This window comes from Gopherus evgoodei, chromosome 2 (genome assembly GCF_007399415.2).
Source record: "Gopherus evgoodei ecotype Sinaloan lineage chromosome 2, rGopEvg1_v1.p, whole genome shotgun sequence".
Taxonomy (NCBI): domain Eukaryota; kingdom Metazoa; phylum Chordata; order Testudines; family Testudinidae; genus Gopherus; species Gopherus evgoodei.
This window is the reverse complement of record NC_044323.1, coordinates 133,566,068-133,591,486: the sequence shown is the minus strand read 5'-3', so window position 1 is coordinate 133,591,486 and position 25,419 is coordinate 133,566,068.

Here is a 25,419-nt window from a genome sequence, read left to right as displayed (position 1 = left end):
TAGTGTAGGAGGGCTGTGCCTTGAAAAGAGTACTTCCCTCCTTTCTGCATGCATAGGTGGAGATTTTCTTGTGGAGGACAGGTTCATGAATCTACCCAGGGAACAATCTGACATCTGACTATGTCAAACAAGATCTGAAACAAGGATTCAAAAATATAGTGCTACTGGGGGTTAATAATTAGCATACTGAGTTATGAGGGTTGGTGCTCTACTCTTGCCAATGGATGGTTGATATTCAACCTTGTGCTTATTCTGATTTGATCTATTTAGATACACATTTGCAGGTTCTCAGCTAAGAGTTTTCATGGTTGCATCTCTCTAAATACATTTACTTAGTTTAATTCTGGAAACCTCCAACTGAGCAATACAATACTTGGGCTGTTAAGATTGTCAGACAAATTACAGTAGATTGCAAGCTTCAAGAATAGTCTTTTCAGCAGATTATTAGCTTGTGTGACTTATTAGTGCAATTTTTGTCAAATCTGCTTAATTAAAATAGTCACATTTAAATTGTGATATGATCTATGGTCTAAGACACAGTTTCTTCATTTTCTTTAGATGTTTTGTATTAATATCCATTAGATTTAAGCTGAGTCCAGTCAGCTGATGTATGGGAGGAAATGAACATTCATATTTGACTTACGGACATTTCTTGCATTTGGTACAAATCACCTGAGATGGAGTATTACACTCATCATTTTGTACACTGCAAGGTGTATACTGTGGGTCATTGTGTGGTGAAGCTTTTGATTAATCTTTATTCTGACACTAGGGCAGAAGGTGTGATTTAATCATACTTTCATGGGGCTATTAAGAGCATCTTACTAGGATATATTATCATAGGTCTTTCAGTTGGAGTTTGGTATTCTCTTATTTAAATTCTTTCATCACAATATGATGAACCTGTAGAATTCATTACTACAGGAAGTTAAAAGGATATTTTACATACCAAATGGGTTAAACGTTACCTGCAGCTATGAAGGAATGATTTCCAATTTACAACACTGTATAATAAGCTACAGGAATAATAGACAGGAAGGGATGGACTTCCATTACAGCATTTGGTATTGGGTACTTCTCCATCTCTGTGGTCCAATACAATTTTCTTTAAACATAAAGAGATTGAGTTCACTTGTGACAGTATGCAGCTGTTGATCATGGTAGGTGTTTTGGGTTATGTAGTTCAGGGTTTGATATGGGGTGGTCATGCCACACTCTTTCTGAAGTTGCTATTTGTGCAATCTCAGCTTTCAGTTAAACCAGAAAGGAAGGCTCTTTCCCTTTCAGACATGAAGAAAACTTTGAAAACACGAAATGTGTGAAAACAAATGCAGCGATGCAAACCATTCCATCAGAAAATGTCCGACTGGTTTAATGATGATTTAAATGCCAGCACTGTTGGTTATTTCACTGCTATCAAAGTATGCAAAAAAGGAATGTGAGATCACAGCTCTGCCAATTTAGATGTGAGTGGGATTTCATTAAAATAACTGTCTCTTTCAGTCTATACAAACATCTTGCTTGGTACATTTATATGGATAATTAGAACATGTACAATTACATTAGCTAGGAGAATCGCAACAAAAGTTACCCTGTATCTAATCTTGACTATTTAAGGAAGATTATTGAGATAGTAGTATCAAAATAAAACTGGAATAAACCTATTCAAATAACTGATTTCTCAGGTCACTGACCATTCTGAGGGGGAAAAAATGTTTCAGGTCAGCATGAAACAAACTCACGTTTTAGGCAAAATAAAATATTTTGTTTTAGGTTCAACAAAACTTTTATTTGACCTGAAACTAAAGTTTCAGTTTTGTTTAGTTTTTAAGCTTCTAAAAAAATGTATTCTTTTTTTTAAAATTGAAGTAAATGTTTAAATGAAAAGTCAATCTGAATAGAAAAAATATTTTGTTTTGAAAAAGTCAAATGGAATGTTTAGGTTTTTTCAGATTTTTTTAAAGGTAATTCTGCAAAACTGAAATGAATTCACAAAATATTTTGGTTGACCCAAATTTATATTTTTCAGTGAGAAAAGTTTCAAATGAAAAATTTCACCCACTTCTAGTCTGGAATCTTTAGTGTCCTCAGATGTAGTTAATCAATCTGGTATTAAATCTAGACATAACATGAAGGAGTCACTGGTCTTGTTAGCTAATTATCATCTTCTAATAATAGAAGATCGGGTACTATGCTGACTCTTAGATATATCGACAACTTTTCATAGCCTAACCAAAAAGTGTGATTGGCAAGCCTGATTCATACTCTGGTTCCTCATCTAGTTGAGAATGTTAACAGAGCAAAGGAGAGGATTAGCCCCTCATCTATCTTCTAGTGAGGATTAAATATCCAATATCCTTACAGATTGCAAACTGTAAAGTGGGTTTTATGCATAAAAAAATTATCTAAAGCAGTCCCTTTGAGGGGCAAAACTACTCATCTCGCTTTGTATTTTATGCCACATCCAATGACTTTGGAAGATAGATTAGATCTGTGCTGACCTATTCTACCACAGAAACACCACACTCTTTCTCACTCTCTGAGGTATTACTGTATAGTCATGTTACTGTAAATGCTGCTGGTGAAAGAATTAATTTTGTTATCACAAAAGCAGCCAGATGGTCTTTAAAATAAGAGTGTTCAAAACTATTTTTGTGACCGGTAAGCTCCAATATTGTAAAGCAAAGATCAGGAGGATACACTCTCCCTGTCAGTGTAGCTTAGTGAGCATTACTTTCTGCAAAACAGAGATTTGTAAGAAACTTTTAAAATTAGGTTAGAGAAAATGTTGTAAGATAAAACTACCTCCAAACAACAGCTGTTCATCTGACCATTTTTCTGTACTCCCTCTCTGACTTCTATTGTTCCATTCATGCTTTTGTTTCCTGCCCATTCCCCCTGCCCCTGTCTGCTCTACTGTGTCAAGAAGCAACCTTCAAAAAGACTCTCTTCTGTGTGGCTCTTCACTTTTTTAAAAATTCCTATCTACTTCAATGGGAGTTTTGGCTAAATCAGATCTGTTGGATCGGTTTCAGATTTTGTAAGGGAGACTTTAAGTTCTGTTCCTTTTTTCAAAGACAAATTAACCAATTAATTGTTAGTGGTTTTAATTTCATGCAGCATTTTTCTTATTGCATTCTTAGTAAAGTTTTGATAATATTCTGTGCTGCTGAGTTATTAATATCAGATTAAATCCTTTATAAATGTATTATCTGTAGTATCATTCTAGCAGGGTCTATAGCACTCCATAGTCATAAGACGTAATACAAAATCCAAAGAAGACTATTATAACTATTATTATTATTATTGATTTATATTATTGTAGCACCTTAGACACCTACTCATGCTAGGCACTATACAGAATAGGAGCACAATCTGATACAGACCACATATAATGGCAGCAGTGGATCCCCAAGGATTGTATCCCATTTATTTCCTCTGTCACTAGACACATGGCATTGTTGTAGTATCATGCTCACTTCATTCTCCAAAATAGCAATCTCCTTGAGGTAGGTTTAATTGAGGCTTTCTCCCTCTTCCATTACTGAATTCCCACACATTCCATCATTTCATGCCACAAATGTCATCAAACTTGTTCTGTGTAGTTCAAAAACTTCTCTCTTTCACCAAAAGTGGTTGGTCTAATAAAAGATATTACCTCACCAACATTCTCACCTGTTAAATTCCCTGCATTGGACTGATTGTATGTATGGCTAGTCAGATTCTTCATTGCAAATAAATGATCCATCAAATTTATTTCTTATTTCTGTTCACAAATCATTCACAAACCATACCTATTTTTTTTAATAAATTCCTTATTCACAGGTATTCATTGAATGGCTTATATGAACAAATCTGACTATTCACTGTTCATAGAGTGTGATTAAGCTGCTAATTAACATTGTATTGTTTCCATATTTTGATCTGATTGATTTTTCCCTAAAAATAGGATATGAATTAATAACAAATAGTGAACAGTGAATAAAAAATATCCCATAACTACTCTTCTCTACATGTGCATAGGGTTATATATATGAAAAACAGCCATTTGCCTAACCTGTTTGAACAAAAAATTGTTCTCAAATAGCAAATGATAATTAAGGCTGTGAGTCTGTCTAGGAGATCATGTAAGTCATAGCTTCCGTGACTTTCCATGACCTACATGACTTTTGCAGCAGCTACTGAGGCTGGCTATAGGGGCTCAGGCAGCCCCTGGGCCAACAGCAACAGCTGTTTGGGTGTGAGAGGGGGCTCAGGGCTGGGTCAGGATTAAAATTCAAAATGATCTGGGCAAACTGGAAAACTGAAGTAAATAGGAGGAAATTCAATAAGGACTATTGAATTTAGGGAGGAACAATCAGTTGCACACATACAAAATGGGAAATGACTGCCTAGGAGAATTACTGTGGAAAGGGATCTGGGGGTCATAGTGGACCACAAGCTAAATACAGTGTAACACTGTTGCAAAAAAAAAAGCAAACATAATTCTTGGATGTATTAGCAGGGGTAAGCAAGACACAAAAAGTAATTCTTCCATTCTACTCTGCGCTGATTAGGCCTCAGCTGGAGCATTGTGCCCAGTTCTGGGTGCCACATTTCAGGAAGAATGTGGACAAATTTGGAGGGAGTCCAGAGAAGAGCAAAAAAATGGTTTAAAGGTCTAGAAAATATGGCCTATGAGGGAAGATTGAAAAAAAATTGTTTGTTTAGTCTGGAAAAGAGAAGACTGATAACTGTTTTCAAGTATGTAAAAGGTTGTTACAAGAAGAAGAGGAAAATTGTTTTTCTTAATCTCTGAGGATAGAACAATGGGCTTAAATTGCAGGAAGGGAAGTTTAGGTTGGACATTAGGAAAAACTTCTTAACTGTTAGAGTGCTAGGGAGGTTGAGGAATCTCCATCATTGGAGATTTTTAACAGCAGGTTAGACAAACATCTGTCAGGAATGGTCTATACTTAGTCCTGCCATGAGTGCAGGGGACTGGACTAGATGACCTCTCAAGGTGCCTTCCAGTCCTATGATTCTATGGTTCTGTGGGTCCCCCATTACCTGCCCTCCTTCCACTCTTCTTCAGCAGCTCTTTAGAGGATGACTGAGTAGAGAAGGAACTGAGGATGTTTTACCTGTACACATTTATTTAGCATCTGTATCTGCCACAAGGAGGTATAGGGTGCATGTGAGGGCTGAACGGCCGTTGCTAGCTAGAAATCTCCAGTCAAAGGCTCAAGAGGTGAATGTGCATCTGAAGTGGAGCATCCATAAGAACACATATCTCAAAGACCTACAGTTAGTGCACAAGGTAAGTAACATTTCCTTCCTGTATACCTACTCTTTAATACAACTACAAAGCGCATTGCCCTCACTCTTGCTTGTTTCTGACACTTCAGTAGAATTTCTCAGTACCTTCTATTATTGCTCTGTTTATATGGTCAGGTTCTAAAATGACTACCTAGGAATAATAGCTGGACATGTCTCCCCAAGTGCCATTATTGTCAGTATGTTCAAGATCTGTATCTCTAATTACAAGAACCTTGTCATACCTACATACCTGCCCAGATGATTTAGACATCACAGATTCCTGTTATCAGTTTCATGAGATTATTACACTTTGAAATATTGGACCATGCTATGCAAAGTTGATTTTCCTTTTTTCAATCTAAACAGAGATAATGGATTTGAGAATCAGACCTATTTTTGATAGATCATTGGCTTGGGCTTGCTTTCCCTTTATATTTTCCTTTTGTCAAATCTACACACTGTGTTTGTAAATACAGACATGCATAGACCCTTTACCAGCACACCTTTTTCACAGGGGGAAGAAGGAGGCATTTATTTTTACCTAGAAAATATTACCTTTTGATTCTCATTTGAAAAAAAAACAGCAACACTCCAGACATTTTAAAAACTGTTGTAGAGGCTCTCAAAACCAAGGATCCAAGGTTGCCTTCAAAAATACATGGAAGGTAACTAATGAAAGGAGCCATAAAGTAATACATCTCACAATGATACACCTCCTTGTTTCTTATTGTTAACATATTCTTATCTATATACTATAATGACATGAAGGAAATCTGCCTTGCTTTTGGCACATGTATAATAAAAAGATGGTAATAGATGAATTTAGAAGAATCCATTAAATACAATCATTTTCCTTTTGATAAGAACTGGTATGATTAGACTTTTAAGAGTTCTGGCAAGAATTTCCCATTATTTCAACAAATTAAAAATTAAAAGTGACATTGCATTAATTGTAAATGTATTTATGAAATTTGTTGTCAATGCTGAATTGACTTGCCTTTTTGTATTGAAATCTTCATCATTTAAATTACTCAAGCAGACATGCCAAACTTTGAAAACTGAATTAAGATGAGTTCTTGGCAAAGTACCCTGATAATTATATGACAGAATTAGATGTCAGATTTCTCCAGTAGAAAACCAGAGGTCCTTTTCTGTGTACTTGGGACAAGAATGTCCACTTACTATATATTTGTAAATCAACTAAGACAATGGTACCCCCCCCAATCTAGTTGGGGTCTGGGTGTTACGGTAATATAAACATTAAAAAAAATATTATTATTAAACAAGAGCAGAATGACCTGGACTGGTTTTATGGCAGGAGGAACAAAATTAGCAAACCCAACAGAAGGGCTATCAAATGGATGTAACATTATACTAATAAGGTATTAATTACATAGTTCAGTTGGCATGCTTGTATGGTAGGCGTTTCAAAACTACAGGAATTCAGAGAGTCTTAGGGGTTAAGGCTTCTAAGATGTTGAATGTTTTCTTCACCAAATGCATACCTAGTGTGGGACTGAGCAAGCTGTCCAGCACAAAAAACATCACAGAATTATTTTTTAAATATTTTTTTTGTAAAATCTAGGAAAATCTGTTAGAAGACAGATCTTGAAAGAACATTGAGATGGCAAATGAAGCTCTCGAAAGGAAGGAAATGCCAAGTTAAGATCACACAGACAATCTTAGACACTTGATGATTCTCCACTGCCTACTACATTGCATAATTATAGACCATTCTGCAAAGACGGTGGCAAATATTACTTTTCTGATCTGGTAGCATTTTTGGATCCATTTTGCCCAGGTGTAAATGATTACACAAAGTTCATAGTAGAAGAGCAACAGGCCCACAGTCTTTAATCATCTAATTACATACTGTGATACCTGAAGACAGGATGGTGCACAGTGAACGAGGCAGCTAAGCGATATTTATTTTTTAACTTCACTGTTCAATAAGTGTGGACATCTGCCTCATTTACTGTACACTGTTATTTACTGTAACTACCTACAATTAAATTAACAAAGTTTGTCTAATTGCATTATAAAACCTTTTTAAGCCAAGAGTGGCTATTATCCCGCTTATACCTCATTCTCCATTTATTAGCCTGTGCTGCCTTTTATAAACATCTGAGAGCTATACTCTTGCTGTTAATGGGGAGGACTTCCCAGATGCTAGAAAGCAAGCTTTATAATGCAGTGTTTGGGAACTGATGGCCAAAATACATATTATCCATTTCCTCTTCCTGATAACTAGTACACTGCTACAGCTCAGAGTTAAAGAACTATTTCTTAACCAAAATAAATGTGGCAGTAGAAAAATGCCTGAGTGGACTCTGAATTGTACTCAATGGAATATATTTCAGATTTGGATGTATATCCAGGCTACAATAAACACTGCCAGCCAGATACTCATCCTCCTTTCTGCTATGGCAGCATATAGCAGGCAGAAAACCATCTGAACTCAGTTTATTGGGAATTCCTAGGTGATGCAGAGTTTGACCCCTACCAGCCTGCATATAGGGGATATTTCAGAGGTTAGACCAAGGGAGGGATCGTGGCCTGAATGCTGCTATGTTCCAGCAGGCATACTTTAAAGTGAATGTGAAGTTGCTCTAAACTGCATCAAGAACCAATCTAGCTCCTGGCCAGCCCCTGGACTGGAGGAAAAAAACAAGTGGAGTGAAGCCAGCTTTAGCCGCTCCCTCATCTGCACCAAATCCTGCTCCAACACAGCTGAATATCTATTTGCAAAGGTATTTCAAGAGATGATGTTGGTTTCACTGAGTAAAATATAATTAGATACTCTTTCTATTAATATTATGGGACAGTTTTTGGCCCCCACTCAGGCTGTCTTGTATATCGTCAGTGGTACAAAGCACATATACAGCTGAATCTGGCCCCATTCTGATTCCTCCTACCTAGACGAAGCATCAGGTTACATATAGTCACCAGACTGGCTCTAATGCCACCTCCCTCCCAGCCCTAGGGATGTGAGCTGATGGGCATAAATTTGAGCAGTTCTGAGACTTCTGTAGTCTGCGGTGTGAAAGGGTTCCTGGCTAGCCCCTGCATCAGGGGAGAATAAAAGTGGTTTAAAACCAACTTTGCACCCCCTTTCTGGATTAGGGCCTATAATCCTGGAGGATTTGGATCTATAATTTTTCTTCTAGTTGTGGTTGAAAATATATGCTAATACTCTTAGAATCATAGATTTTAAGGTCAGAAGGGACCATTATGATCATCTAGTCTGACCTCCTGCACAATGCAGGCCACAGAATCTCACACACCAACTTCTGCATCAGACCTGTGTCGGAGCCATTGAAGTCCTCAAATCAAGGTTTAAAGGCTTCAAGGTACAGCGAATCTTCCAGCAAGTGACCCGTGCCCCACACTGCAGAGGAAGGTGAAAAACCCCCACGGCTTCTGCCAGTCTGCCCTGGAGGAAAATTCCTTCCCAACCTCAAATATGGTGATCAGCTAAACCCTGAGCATGTGGGCAAGACTCACCAGTCAGACACCCAGGAAAGAATTCTCTGTACTAACTCAGATCCCACACCATCTAACGTCCCATCACAAGCCATTGGGCATATTTATCGCTAGTATTCAAAGACGAATTAATTGCCATCCCCTCCATAAACTTATCAAACTTAGTCTTGAAGCCAGATATTTCTTTTGCCCGTTTGGAAGGCTGTTCCAGAACTTCACTCCTCTGATGGTTAGAAACCTTCGTCTAATTTCAAGTCTAAACTTCTGATAGACAGTTTATATCCATTTGTTCTTCTGTCCACATTGGTACTGAGCTTTAATAATTCCTCTCCCTCCCTGGTATTTATTCCTCTGATATATTTATAGAGAGCAATCATATCTCCCCTCAGCCTTCTTTTGGTTAGGCTAAACAAGCCAAACTCTTTGAGTCTCCTTTCACATGACAGGTTTTCCATTCCTCGGATCATTCTAGTAGCCCTTCTCTGAACCTGTTCCGGTTCGAATTCATCCTTCTTAAACACGGGAGACCAGAACTGCACACAATATTCCAGATGAGGTCTCACCGGTGCCTTGTATTATGGTACTAACACCTCTTTATCTCTACTGGAAATACCTCGCCTGATGCATCCCAAGACTGCATTAGCTTTTTTCACAACCACATCACATTGGCGGCTCATAGTCATCCTGTGATCACCCAATACTCCAAGGTCCTTCTTTTCCTCTGTTACATCCAACTGATGCCTCCCCAGCTTATAACAATAGTTCTTGTTATTAATCCCTAAATGCATGACCTTGCTCTTTTCACTATTAAATTTCATCCTATTACTATTACTCCAGTTTACAAGGTTATCCAGATCTTCCTGTAGGATATCCCGGTTCTTCTCTGTATTGGCAATACCTCCCAGCTTTGTGTCATCCACAAACTTTATTAGCACATTCCCACTTTTTGTGCCAAGGTCAGTAATAAAAAGACTAAGTAAGTTTGGTCCCAAAACCAATCCCTGAGGAACTCCACTATTAACCTCCCTCCAGCCTGACAATTCACCTTTCAGTACATCCTGTTGTAGTCTCCCCTTTAACCAGTTCCTATAATGATCCCCATCTTTTCCAATTTAGCTAATAATTCCCCATGTGGAACCGTATCAAATGCCTTACTGAAATCAAGGTAAATTAGATCCACTGCGTTTCCTTTGTCTAAAAAATCTGTTACCTTCTCAAAGAAGGAGATCAGGTTGGTTTGGCACGATCTACCTTTTGTAAAACCATATTGTATTTTGTCCCAATTACCATTGACCTCAATGTCCTTGACTACTTTTTCCTTCAAATTTTTTTCCAAGACCTTGTATACTACAGATGTCAAACTGACAGGCCTGTAGTCAAATTTATACAACAGATATTTTATCCACTTCCTCTTCCTGAAAACCAGAATCATACCATAGTTTCAGCTGTGAAGAACTTTTTTTCATGCTTAAGGTATATGTGATATTAGATTGACATAGACTGGTCAAATGTGTCCAGAAAGTGAGTTACTACTGACATGCTGTTGCATTACAAGAACTTGTTGTTACATGGTGGCATGAGGACACATCCAGTGACATTATTTGAGTCAAACTTGTGCAGATAAGACACATACCATGGGTACATGGGTGGTTAATACTGGAACTAGAAAAGACGGTTACTCACCTTTGTAACTGTTGTTCTTCGAGATGTGTTGCTCATATCCATTCCAGTTAGGTGTACGCGCCGCGCGTGCACATTCGTCGGAAAACTTTTACCCTAGCAACTCAGTGGGCCGTCAGGTCGCCCCCTAGAGTGGCGCCACCATGGCGCTCCATATATACTCCTTCCGGCCCACCCGCTCCTCAGTTCCTTCTTGCCGGCTACTCCGACAGTGGGGAAGGAGGGCAGGAGTGGAATGGATATGAGCAACACATCTCGAAGAACAACAGTTACAAAGGTGAGTAACCGTCTTTTCTTCTTCGAGTGATTGCTCATATCCATTCCAGTTAGGTGAATCCCAAGCCTTACAAAGGCGGTGGGGTCGGAGTGAAATGTGGCAGAATAAAACTGCTGAGCCAGAGGCTACAGCTTCTCTTGACTGCTGAACCAGGGCATACTGCAAAGCAAAGGTATGGACCGAGGACCAATGGAGCTTCGTGACAGATCTCGTGGGTAGAAACACTAGCCAGCAAGGCGGCAGATGAAGCCTGAGCCCTGGTAGAATGCACGTTGATGTGGCTTGTGGAAATATGAGCCAAATCATAACAAGTGGGGATGTCCGCCATCACCCCAGATGAGATCCTCTGAGAGGAGAACAAGCAAGCCCTCCCTTTGGCCCGCTACCGGGATAGAGCTGGGGCACCTTAGGAAATGGTTCTGTCAGCACAATATAATGCGAGCACTCCACAGATGTCCAAGGAGTGCAACGGTTGTGCCCATTGCGTTGAACTGTGGGTAACATGAAAAGCCAAAACCACCTTAGGGAGGAAAGCCGGGTGCGGTCATAACTGCACCTTGTCATTGTGAAACCTAGTGTACGGCGGAACCCCCGTAAGAGCTCTGATATCAGAGACCCGTCTGGCCAAGACTAGGTTGAGGTCCCAGGTCGGGGCTGGGCGGCGCACCCGAGGGTGCAAGCGCTCCAAGCCCTTGAGGGACCTCGAACCCATAGAGCGTGAGAACACTGAACGTCCATCTCAGCCTGCTGGAAGGTAGAGATGGCTGCCGAGTGTATCCTCAGCGCTGATACCGCCAGGTCCTGCCGCTGAAGGCCAGAGGCAGGCCAAACAGAGGGGATCGAGACCTCAGCAGGAGCAAGATCGAGCGTATTGCAGCTGTAAAAGAAACGCTTCCACCTGGCCCGGTACATCGACCAGGTGGAAGGCTGCCTGTCACCCCGACTCAGGTACGCAGCAGCCACCGTGAGGCGAAGAGGCTGCAGGTCCGAGTGACGAAGCCTGTCGTTGCCCTGAGTGATGAGGTCTGGGCTGACAGGCCGAGTAACGTAGTATGTCAGCGCTGCCTGGACCATTCTGGAGTGATCATGATGATGCACGCTCTGCCCCTGCGGAGTTTGAGCAGGACCTAATGAACCAGTGGGAACAGTGGGAAGGCATAATGCAGTTGGCCTTTCCACGGCATCAGGAATGCGTCCAAGATCGATTCCGAGGAGAGACCTTGGAAGGAGCAGAACACCTGGCATTTCCTGCTCTCGCGGTGAGCGAACAGGTCTGTGTGAGGAAACATCTCCACTTCCGGAAAGCGGGACGCCTCACATGGGGCAGAGTGATCACTCGTAAGGCAGGAAAGACCTGCTGAGGCAAAGAGTTAGGACGTTCCAAACGCCTGGGAGAAAGGACGTCGCCAGCTCCATCGAGTGGGCCATGCCAAAGACCCGGAAATGGATGGCCTCCTGACAAAAAAGGGGGGGGAGGGACTATGTCCCCCCTGAATACTTATGAAGCACCTGGTCGTTGTGTTGGCTGTAAACACCGAGATACAACGGCCTCGCAGCTGCCGCTGGAAACCCTGGCATGCCAGGCGGACTACTCTCAATTTTTGGGGCATTGAGGAGGAATGCCAGCTCCCTAGAAGACCAAAGGCCTTAAGCTCAGAGGTGACTATGAACACTCGAGCAGAGAGATGAGGCGTCCGCCGTCAGGGGCAGTGAGCCGGACTTGGAGAGGACGGAGGCGGAGCTTGGCGTGTTTGGATACAAACTTGCGGGCAACCATGGACCCAGGAGACTGAGACAAGAACGAGCTGAGGTCGTTGGGAAAGCCTTCAGACCTCAGTTGTTGCCATCGCCTAAAATCTCAGTTGCAATAAGCAGGCTCCGGCTAGGTAGGAGACCAGGATAGCCCCTAGGGAGCCCAACCTCTGCGTGGGGACCAGAGTGGATTGCTCTATAATAAACAGCAGGCCTTGACCTGTGAATAAGACCGTGGCGATGCCCACGCGCTGAGTGGTTTGTGTCTCAGAGTCTCCGTGGATAAGCGAATCGTCCAGATACGGAAAAACGCATATCCGACATCAGCGACGGTAGGCGGCGACTATGGCCGTAAACCGGGAGTATTGACAGTCGGCTATAGAGCGGAGGCATCTCCCGTGCGGAGGGAAGATGGCATTGCGAAAGTACGCGTGCTTCATATCCAGGGCGGCACAGTAGCCCCCAGGAGGCAAGGATGGAATAATGATTCCCAGGGATACCCTGCAGAACTCCAACCTTATCCTAACCCGGTTGAGTCCGTGCAGGACCAAGAAGGTCTGAGACCTGTGTTCGAGTGGGGGACTAGGGCATAACGGGGGTAAAACCCCTTACCCCTTTCGTCCGCTGAAGTGGGACAGGGCTGGAGCAAATTCAAGGTGGTACCTATGCTCCATCATGCGCAGGACCCAGCGATCTGAAAGTAACTGGGGCCATGCCAGGAGAAAGCGGGATCGGGATCCCGTCCTGCGACTGGTACACCGCCCTCAGGTGAACCTTGGAAGGTCCGTCTTTGGTCCCAGTGGTAATTGCGAGGGACCTTGACTTTGGCTCTTTAGGGGTCCTGACGTTCGTCTGCGACCACCTTGGCCCTGCCGTTTGCCAGAGTTCTGCCTCTGGCTAGGCACAGAGTATGGCGGCTGGGGCCAGAAAGGCCTGCGTTTTGTCACTGGCGTATACATGCTGAGACGCATTAGGACCCTATTGCCTACCAGACTTCGCAGTCTGGGGCTGTCTCTGCCGCGAAGATGCCTTTACCAACAAAGGGTAAATCCTGAATGGCATACCGCAGCTCCGGCCGGAGGTTTAAAACCTGAAGCCATGAAATGCACCTCACAGCGACACTCAAGGCTAGAGTGCCGGCCGCAGAGTCTGCTGCGTCCAACGAGGCCTGGAGGGACGCTCTGGGAACCTTCTTTCCCCCCGTCCTCCAAGACGGCAGCGAACTCCAGGTGGAAGTTTTGAGGGAGAAACTCCTTCACTCAGGTGCTATAATTATCGCAGCTAAGCAAGGCCTGTTGCTTTGCTACCCCGAGCTGCAGGGCCCCTGCAGAGTACACCTGGCGGCCAAGCCTGTTCATTCGCCAAGCCTCTTTCTGCTTCGGGGCTGGCGCCCGCTGGCCATCATATCAGGATCGTGGTCCTGAGCATAAAATCTGCGCATATGGGATGACACGGATGCGTGTCCGGACGGCCATGGAGGTACTAAAAGAAGGCACAGGCAGAGTCTCTGACTCCCTCGGACCTTGCCCAACTCGGCACCGGGGACCGGCATCGGGAGGCGTAACGGTACCTGGAACGAGATCCAGACCCGCAACCAGAACGGTGTCGGGAGGTCGACCGAGATCTCGAGGCTCGGAGAAGGGCTACAGGAGTCAAGGTACCTGCCCCGGTGCCAGAGGTCGGAACGGTGCCGATAGCGGGTCGGCGAACGGGATACCGACCGGTGCAGCGAGTGTGACCAGTACCGAGGAAAACAGCACCGGGACTGCCAGTGGTGTCCGGCGTGCCGACAGGACTTGGAGTGTCTGCGGGACCGTGATCATGAACGGTGCCGCTCTGCTGTGCTGACAGGGGACAGTCCCCTGAAGAGACTGTATTACCCGTACCGGCGGTGCCCGGGACAGGCAGCACTGACTCTGTCATGGCACTGAGAGCCCTCGCCGTTGGTAACATCTCCGGCGTGAAGGGAACAGCAGGCTCAACCACAGTGCGTACTGGGGAGCTGTCAGGCACCGGATTCGACGGCCCTCGTGAGACCGGGATCCACGGTACCGAGGTCATCAGAGCTTCGGTAGGTGTCGGTGCCGGGCGAACCGAGTTAGATAAGCTGTCTGGCTGCGGTGCCGTCAGCACTGAAGCAGCGGGAGTAATACGCTCAACCATGGCGCGTGCCGGGGAGCCGTCGGGCACCGGATTCGATAGCCCTTGTGGGACTGGAATCGACGGTGCCGATGTTGTCGGTGCCTCAGAGGCGTCGGTGCCGGGCAATCAGACTTAGACTAGCCCTCTGGCTGCGGTGCCGTTGGCATGGAAGCAGCCGGAGCAGGAGCTCAACCACGGCGCGTGCCGGGGAGCCGTCAGGCACCGGATTCTACGGCCCTTGCGGGACCGGGATCGACGGTGCCGACGTCATCGGTGCCGCAGCAGGTGTCGGTGCCGGGCGATCCGACTTAGACTAGCCCTCTGGCTGCGGTGCCATTGGCACGGAAGCAGCCGGAGCATTAGCTCGACCACGGCGCGTGCCGGGGAGCCGTCAGGCACCGGATTCTACGGCCCTTGCGGGACCGGGGATCGACAGTGCCGACGTCATCGGTGCCGCAGCAGGTGTCGGTGCCGGGCGATCCGACGTAGACGAGCTCTCTGGCTGCGGTGCCGTTGGCACGGAAGCAGCAGGAGCAGTAGCTCAACCACGGCGCGTGCCGGGGAGCCGTCAGGCACCGGATTCTACGGCCCTTGTGGGACCGGGATCGACGGTGCCGACGTCATCGGTGCCGCAGCAGGTGCCGGTGCCGGGCGATCCGACTTAGACGAGCCCTCTGGCTGCGGTGCCGCTGGCACGGAAGCAGCAGGAGCAATACGCTCAACCACGGCGCGTGCCGGGGAGCCGTCAGGCACCGGATTCTATGGCCCTTGTGGGACCGGGATCGACGGTGACGACGTCATCGGTGCCATAGCAGGTGTCGGCGCCGGGCGATCCGACTTAGACGAGCTCTCTGGCTGCGGTGCCGCTGGCACGGAAGCAGCAGGAGCAGTAGCTCAACCACGGCGCGCGCCGGGGAGCCGTCAGGCACCGGATTCTACGGCCCTCGTGGGACCGGGATCGACGGTGCCGACGTCGTCGGTGCCGGGCGAGCCATCTTAGACGAGCTCTCTAGCTGTGGTGCAGTTGGCACAGAAGCAGCAGGAACAGTAAGCTCTACCACGGCGCGAGCCGGGGAGCTGCCAGGCACCGGATTCCGTGGTCCTGGGGGACTGGAATCGACGGAGCCGAAGTCATCGGTGCCTCTGCAGGTGTCGGTGCCTGGTAACGCAACTTAGGCGAGCTCTCTGGCTGCGATGCAGGTGGCACGGAAGCAGCGGGAGCAGGGGGCTCAACCACGGCGCGTGCCGGGGAGCCTCCAGGCACCAGCAGGAATCGTAGGCTCTCTCGACCTCGGAAGAAGGGAGCGGTGCCGAGTCGACATCGGTGCCGGCGACGGTCGGTGCCGAAAGGCCTTGGTAGTAATGGCGGGGTCCGGTGCCGAGGAGGCGCTTCTGCCCGCCGCTTGAACATCGCTCGGCGCCCAAGGTGAAGGGGTAAGTGAAAGTCCCGCACCTTTTTGTTCTCGGCTTAAAAGCCTTGCAAATGGGGCACTTATCTGTCAAGTGTGCTTCCCTGAGGCACTTCAAACAGGAGACATGTAGATCTCTCTTCGGCCGCGGCTTCTGGCAGGCCGGGCCCTTTTTAAAACCCGGTGAGCCATGCATGGCTCCGGCACTGGGCTCATGGAAGGGGCTACTTCCTGAACCCCGCTAACTAAACTAACCATGTTAGCAAAGAAAACACGTATAACCATACAAATATATATATAAAAGGGTTATAACTGCATAATTATATACGAGAAAACGAGTAGCTAGGGAAGTGGAGGTCAGCTAAGCCGCGCTCCACTGTTCCAACGACCGACACGGGCGGTAAGAAGGAACTGAGGAGCGGGTGGGCCGGCAGGAGTATATACGGAGCGCCATGGTGGCGCCACTCTAGGGGGCGACCTGCCGGCCCACTGAGTTGCTAGGGTAAAAGTTTTCCGACGAATGTGCACGCGCGGCGCGTACACCTAACTGGAATGGATATGAGCAATCACTCGAAGAAGAACTAACTTTACTGTACTTATTGCTAGCCAAATTAAGTCTGCTCTGGCAGAGGCTAAATAATTGCTCAGGGTACTAATCACAGATGAATAGTTAATTGATTAACAGTGCATTCTACACATTGGCATAGGAATAGCAGACAAGATTGTGGTAAATCAAATACAGTTCATACATTGAATGAGCAATGTATAGCTCACTGCCCTACATTACTTCAGACAAAGCCATGGTTCTGTCGTGAATGTCTACTGAACATTGACATGGCCAGGCAGACAAGATGACCTGCAAAAGATGCTTGGGATCACTATGAAAGAGCAAGACATTACGTAAGTGAATGAAGCAGCTATTCAATTTTTTTTATATACCTTGTCTTATTCACTATACACTCCTATACTAAATAAAGTTTACTGCCCTCACCTACTACACATCAGTGACACACACATCATCCAACCTGCACTCAGATTGTAGCAAACATTCTGCTGGTAAAATAGCATGTAATAAAGGAATTAACTGCAGCATATAATGCATACATGCAAGGGGGAAGAATTAAGTTGGCATAGGCAACTTTAGCTTTGGCATTTCCTAACTTCTGAGCTAGTCACTTAGCAACCTTTATATTTTTAAACAAAGATTTTGTATGGAATTTCTCAGGATATTTTAAAGGAAAAAATAGAGAACAAAGGTCCTTTCATTATGTGGAACAATTTGATAGAGAGCAATAGAATTCTGTATCTGACACACTATCTACATCTGTTGGATTGCATGGGTGTAATTGGCAGAATTTGAATGTGTGTGTTTTAGCAGACTAAATTTAAGACTTATCTCCTTTATCTCTAACTTATTGTTATGTTGGAAGTGTGTTAAAGGTGGCCATCAATTGCAGACCTGGTAGAAGTTGATGGATATATTAAACACCCTTCATTTAGGCTAAATGATGGCACAATTAAATGCTTCTTTATTTAATGAGAGCTGAAACAACAGACGCCACCATCCAAGACATGGGCCAGCATGGCAGGGTCTGAGTAGAAGCTAAGCCATGTGGCCCAAGTGGTTTCTCTGTTGACTGATCACAAATGCAGGGGCTGGGGCATTGACTGGTTGTTTGTGTAAGGAGGCAGAAACTAAACAGACAGGGATGGAAGCAGTGTGAATGTGACACTTACGGAAAGCCAAGAGAGAGAGTGCATCTTTGGGGCACGTTACTCACTGAGAAGGCAGACTTGGATTTCTGAACAGGACAGTAGTCTCCTGTTTCTACTATACTGAGGTAAACAGGAATTTGTACACATTCTTTGTACAGACATATTTGACTCATTTAATCAATTTCTCTTCCAAACAGAAACAATCTGGCAAAGTGCTGATTTGACTAACCACTTGGGCCAAATAAGGGCAACACTATTATGGGGAAAGTTTGCTGGATTAGTAGCTCCTTGGAGCTTTAGAATACAGGAACAGACAGCAAGGTTACACTTTTAATAATTTAATTATGTTTTTATGAATAGGTGTATTTTAATTTAGTAAAAGGAAATGTAGTTACAATACAAATAATTGACATAAATGTAAATATGATCAGTAGCTTTTCCTAAAGAATTTAGTAATTGTAAACATAAAAGAGAACTTAAATTAGACCAAATTTCTGCAGCCTCATATGTCTGACCTTTAGATGAGTGCACAGGAAAGGGAAGCTGTAAAGAAACTTCTGCCCAATCCTTCAGTCCCCTCACACAAGAGCCAGCTGCATGGTGCAGTGATGGGGCAGTGTCCATGCCACATCTATGCACCATGGAAGGAGTGTGATTCCTGAGGCACTATCAGTTCCACAGTTCCTCATCCATGGAGCAGGTCGTACCACCCTAACATGGAGCCATGCATAATGGCTCAATCTGGCCTTGGATAGCAGAGTGAAACATTACATTTATTAAATGTATTGTAACAAACTAAAACAGACTAATTTATCTATTTATATATATGTATATATAAATTGAATTATTGATAGTTCATATTGCAGATGATCAAACATAAATGTAAAGCAGTGAAATAGAGAGTAAAATTTTGTTATTCTTCCTCTTGGGCATATGCAAACAGATATATAAACAACTCTTGCTTTTTTTCTTTGCTACCAAGACTTAATCTTCTATTCTTTTTGTTAATTCATTCTAGAGTAGCAGATTACTAGAGTAAAAATATTTGTTTAACGATATAAAGTAGTGAAAGAGCACATCAAATTAGATTTGTTTGTAGTTTTTAAAATGATTTGAAAACAACTTGTAGCTAGGGTAAAATAGAAAAGATACACAGGGCTAAAACCAGAACCATCAATAAAACAAAAGCTGTGACTATGATAAAGCTTTCAATATTCTCAAACCTGATGATGGAGGCCCAAGTGCTTAAGTAATGATTTTAAACAAATGTTCACTGTAAGAAAACATGATAGAATACTTTAAAAGCTACAATTTGAAAAATGCTCTTCAGTAGATATCATGGGCCTGGTTCTACGTTTCCTTATACATTATACAGACATTTACACCTGTGCGAAGAAGTGCATAGCTGGTATAAAACATTACCATTGCCTTCCTCTCATTCCAAACAGTTCAGCTGAATCATGGATTCTGGCACAAGAAGTCTACAACATTGAGGAAGAATTTCTGTACATGAATTAGCTGTTGGCTGTATTATTATTTTAACTTGGAATTTACAATTTGGATGATAATGCTTTATTTAACATTACTGTTAAAATAATGTGGATGTATTCTGAATCTTTACAGAAAACAATGTCCATCATGTACAGTAAAATATATGGTAAAGGCTAGAAATTCCCAGGAATTGGCAAGGCTAGAATTATTTCAGCCTAAATGTAAGCAAGTTGAAAAGAAAATTTAAATTAAAACAAATTACAAATATAACTGTATTTTGGAATGTAACCAAATATGCAGAAATATAACTGAATCTGCTCTTCTTTTTGTATCACTTTGAGAAAGACACAATCTTGATTAAAGCACAATATTGAAATTCATTATACACCATGTAATGCTAAACATTCACATTTCCTGTTCACACATTATGGGGTCCTTTAACAAAGAGGATAGTAATAAACTATTGTTTTCCATTGAAAAACATACATGTGTTAAATATTCCTCAGTATGAATGAAATACTACATATAAGAAGCCAGAAAGAATCCCATAAATACAAGCACAGAAGATACTCTATATGTGGAACTCACTTTTTGTAGGTGGATGAGAGGTGTGGGGGTGTGTCAGTCATCTCCATGGGATCAAGGATCTCATGTTATGGAGAATGGGCAGGCACATGCACTATGGACTGGACACCCCAAAATGGTGGGGAATCCACTGAAAAGGAAATTCAACTGTTTATTCTCTTCTCTGTAGGTTCTTGTGCAGTGCTCATCAATCATAGTACCTGAGCCATTGGTGGCTTCAGCGAGGCTTCATGATTTCAGTTGCATGCACCGAAATCATGAACTCCTGCTAAAGTTGCAAACCTAAGTGGCCTTCTACCTCTCACCTCAGGTTGCAACTCCACTCACTCAGATTTGGCCCAGGTGCCCCTCCACTGGCCATAACGTAAGCATCTCCTGGAACTGTGTTAAGCGATGTGGCTAACATCTGTTGTGTTTGTTCTTTCATTGCTTGAAACCCCTTCTCACCATGGAAACTCTTTGAGGGGGTTCCTGAGACACTGTTACAATAGATAGGAGAAATAATGTCAGTACTGATCTATAGGATGCCCATTAATCACACAAAGGTTTGCTCATTGCCTTTTTGGGGGCCATATGCACTATTGCTTCCACATTGGTAAGCCCTCTCCTCCCTTTACCCCCACAAAAGAATTTGACATGCAGACTACCTTAATTCTTCCCTATAATGACAGAATTAGAATTTAAGATGAATAAATAAATTTAATGTTTCTTTAAAGATCAGTTTAATCTATCCTGGGACCACAGACACCTATGCACTAACCATAACTGTATGATTATTGCATGGCATCACCAGAGGGCAGAGTTAAGGTTGCTTGTATGCAACAATGGGTGGAAGCGTACACTTAACAATTTAAGAGTTTGTGTTTTTTTTTGTTTTAGTTTTGTGTTTGTTTGGGGGCAGGAGGGGTAGAATAATACATAGTAAAATAAAATCGAGGGGGAGAGTATAAGGGTAAATTTCCACAAGGAACACTACAACCCCAAATGATCTCCCTTACCTGAAATATCCTGTGCCTGAAATCCTTTTTGTCATCCCCATAAATGTACACAACTATTGTACCTTTATTTTAACAAGGGAAGTTTTTTCCTCAACTCCCCCTCTGTTTCAGCACTGGAACAGATCAGCCCAATGAGCAGGAAACGTAACAGTTTGAATTGCTGTGCAATTTAAGAATCACTTACAAAGAATACCCATACTACCAAAACACATCAGGCATTCTGACAAATATAGTCAAGAAATCTAGAGCATTACAAGAAAGTATTAAAATGAATTTAAAACTTAAAAGTAGAGCTGTATGTCAAATAAGGTTGTCTTGCCAAGTTTCTTTGATAAAGACAATTGCTAGCATTAGAATTATAGCTCTAAAACATATGTAGAGTTTATTCCTATGAAATATCTACATTTTGGACAAAAATGGAGTAAATTATTAAAACTGTTTTCTCCAAAGGAAAGAGCAAATTAAGTTTTACTTTAAAAACAGAATTAAAGAATTTTTTGGACCTCCAATACCTATCCAGAAATAATACTTACATAATTTCTCAACCACTGAAAACTGGTTTCCACACCAATCTGAAAACTTATCCTTTCGAGAATGAAACCAAGTGATTTATTCTGTATAGTAGGGTGCCACATCTCTGGACCATTAATGTTCATTTTCAATAAGTCTTGGAACACTGGAGAAGTTCCAGAACACTGGAAGAAAGCTAGTGTTGTGCCAATGTGTAAAGGGTAAACAGGGCAATGTGTGTAATTATAGGCCCGTCAGCCTGACATCAATCCTGAGCAAAATAATGGAACAGTTGATTTCAAGTCAGGACTTGACTCTGAAAGAATTAAAGAAGGGTAGTGTAATTAATGCCAATCATGAGGCGTTTAAGAAAAATAGATCTTGTCAAACTAACTTGATATCTTTGTTGATGAAATTATAAATTTGGTGGAAATTGGGGAAAAGGTAAATAATGAGATGGACTGGTCAGTGACACAGAGTGATCCGGGTCATTTGGTAAGCTGGGCACAAGCAAACAATATGTGTTTCAATATAGGTAAATATAAAGTCATGATCAGAAACAAAAAAATGTAAGTCACACTTACAGGCCAGGGGACTATCCAGTAGCCTCCCATGGATTTTTCCACATGCAGCAGTAATCTGGGGCACTATATATATTCATAAAAGAAACTTTACAATGCAAGATAACTAAAATGATTACAAACCTGCTTCCATTGTGTCAGTTTTGGTGCTGTGTGTCAGAGTAGAGCTGGAAGTTAAGCATGAAGAGTCATGCGGTACTAATGTGGAGGAAACACATCCATTAACAACTTGTGCATTTATAACTAATAAAAAGTCTATTCCAAGAATGAAAGTGCCAGTTTTAAAATACACATTATGCAGGCACATAGCAAATTTCATACATTCACCAGCCCAGCAAGACAATCAGGCACCAGGATTGTTTTTGTTTTGTTTTTCAGTTCACTACCACATATAGTTTAGCTTATGTAAAATGGGCACTCTGAAAACACTGTAAGTACTGTAAGCAGATTCAGACAGAACTGACAGAGTTAAACCAATGTCTACCATCAGGTCATTGAAGTGTGGCTATCCTGCTTCCAGGGGAGCACATGTCAACACAGCAAAACAAAGTCAGGCAAAATGCAATGATCTATACTCAGGACAGTGACTTCAGGGACAAGGACATGACATACCTGATTTCTGGAGTGAGACACGTTCGTGCTTGAACAAAATATCCTGCTTTTCCACAGTGACACTGGGCTTGTTTTGCAGGGTATCCTGGGTGGCTGGCCATGTTCAGTAAATATCCACAGCAGAACCATGGTTTGTCTGAAGGAAAAGGAGCATGGGGAGATACATGGAGGTTATTCAATGTCCTACAGGAAATGTATTCCATTTACCACAGTCTTGTGTCATTCCTGTACTGATTTGGAGAATGCACTGTTAATTAATTAACTACTTGGATGTGATCTGTACTGCTCTAAGCAATTATTTAGCCTATATCAGAGCAAACTCAGTTCAACTAGCACTATGAATAGCTTTGTGTAGTTAGCACTACTTGGATAGGAGGAAGGGATAGCTCAGTGGTTTGAACATTGCCTTGCTTAAACTCAGACCTGCAAGTTCAATCCTTGAGCAGGCCATTTAGGGATCTGGAACAAAATCAGTACTTAGCCCTGCTAGTGAAGGCAGGAGGTTAGACATCATGACCTTTCAGGGTCCCTTCCAGCTCTATGAGATCAGTGTATCTCTTTGTAGCCTGATTTAGCATGTACTGATAATATTAATGTAATGTTTATTTAACTTTATTATTATTTAATTTAATTTATTGATAATATGAATATTAATTAGCATGGGGTTTAGGTTTGCCAGTTTGTTTGATTAGAAGGTAAAAGGTTTTGTTTTGAATTAGGCTTTACAGAATTTACAAAGGACCCTCAGGGGTATGACAGGAAGCTTACACTGAGGCAGATATAGACTTAAAGTCTTTTTATTTAAATTAATCGTAGTAAGTAAATGGTAAAATACCCATGTCATAAACAGATGGTTAAGGGTTAATGTCTTTTTTACCTGTAAAAGGTTAAGAAGCTCAGTGAACCTGGCTGACACCTGACCAGAGTACCAATGTGGGGGGACAAGATCCTTTCAAATCTTGGTGGAGGGAAGTCTTTGTTTGTGCTTTTCGTGTTGTTCGTTGTTCGCTCTTGGGGCTAAGAGGGACCAGACGTACACTCAGGTGTTCCCAATCTTTCTGAATCAGTCTTTCATGTTTCAAAATTGTAAGTATAGCCAGGCAAGGCGGATGAGTCTTATGTTTGTTTTCTTAACTTGTAAATGTGTCTTTTGCTGGAAGGATTTTTACCTCTGTTTGCTGTAAATTTGAATCTCAGGCTAGGGGGGGGCGGGGAGTCCCTCTAGGCTATATGAATCTGAGTACCCTGTAAGCATTTTCCATCCTGATTTTACAGAGATAATTTTTACCTTTTCTTTCTTTAAATAAAAGCTTTCTTTTTAAGAACCTGATTGATTTTTCCTTGTTTTGGAATCCAAGGGATTAAGTCTAAACTCACCAGGGATTGGTGGGGGGGGAAAGGAAGGGAATGGTTAATTCCTCTTTGTTTTAAGATCCAAGGAGTTTGGATCTATGTAGCTTCCCAAGGCAACCCAGGGAGGGGAAAGTCTGGGGGGGGACAGGAGGGGGGTGGTTTATTTCTCCTTGTTTTAAGACCCAAGGGATTTGGGTCTTGGGTTCCCCAGGGAAGGTTTTGGGGAAACAGGAAGTGTGCCAAACACTATATTTTTGGCTGGTGGCAGCGTACCAAATTTAAACTAGTAATTAAGCTTAAAAGTGATCATGCAGGTCCCCACTTTTTGTACGCTAAAGTTCAAAGTGGAAAAAAACCCCTTGACAACCCAGTTACAAAAAGTTACAATTGCACTACTGCTTTTTAAAAGATACATATGATAATATAGTATTATATGCAACAAAGCTTTGGTTAATATACTCATACTCCCTTTTGATAACTTGGTGGTAAGAGACACAGGACCAGGCAGTTTAGGATTTTTAATTTTTGAGTGAAGGAGGCAGTGCTTAGAAGAAATTTAATGCTAAGAGCTATTAAAACTAAATTAGGGTTTACCTGACTAACTTAAAATTAAAACCTAATAAACAAAACTAAGTATAAAACTTAGGGAAACCAATCTTTGCCTAGTTTCCTTGAAACTTTAAGTTTAAGAAGAATAAGTATAGCCTACTAATAATAGCAGTTATTGGAGAGAGAGAGAGAGAGAGAGAGAGAGACAGGAGGAAGTAAGTGAGAATGGAGTACTTTATTGAGGTATGTTACTTTTTTATAGGGTAGAGTGCCAGAAATTCTTTTTTTTATGCCCAAATTGTATTCCTTACCCAACAAAGGTTAGGGTCCACTTACCCCATAGGCTAGCATGTGTGTGTGAATTGATGACATGTATCTACATACATATGTTCCTTTTTGGTGTACCTGTTAAGTTTGTGGGTATAACATTGAAAAAACCCCAATGCCATTTTTATTGTTTATTGATTTAGATAAAAGGTTATAGACATAGGCGTGGGTACTTATTTATTTAGGTAACAAGGTATAGGTTAACTTTGCTTTTTGAGTAAAAGGTTTTAATATAGGTATGCTAACTTTGCCTTAACTTAACATGCAGGATATGACATATAGGTTTCTTGCATTACAGCCAAACTTACTTTAATATAAATCTATAAACCTATTACAATAAACCAAATACTTAAGCTATAAGAAAAGATATATATATTCAAGCAAGTAGGTTAGTCCTATATGCTACACTATTCACATATACATTCTATAGCTCTTTTTTCCACAAGCAGGACTCAGATAATATCACTGGAGATGTCTCCACACTGGTATGTAACAAGAAGTCCCCGTAAAGTAGCAACATTTGTGTGGACATACACTTTCTCTATATGTTGGGCAAGTCTGACACTCTATTACTGAGTATCAGGAGAATGAAATCCATAAAATATATAAAGTATAAGACCCCACAATAAATTTAAGTTTATCATTATAAGTTCAGA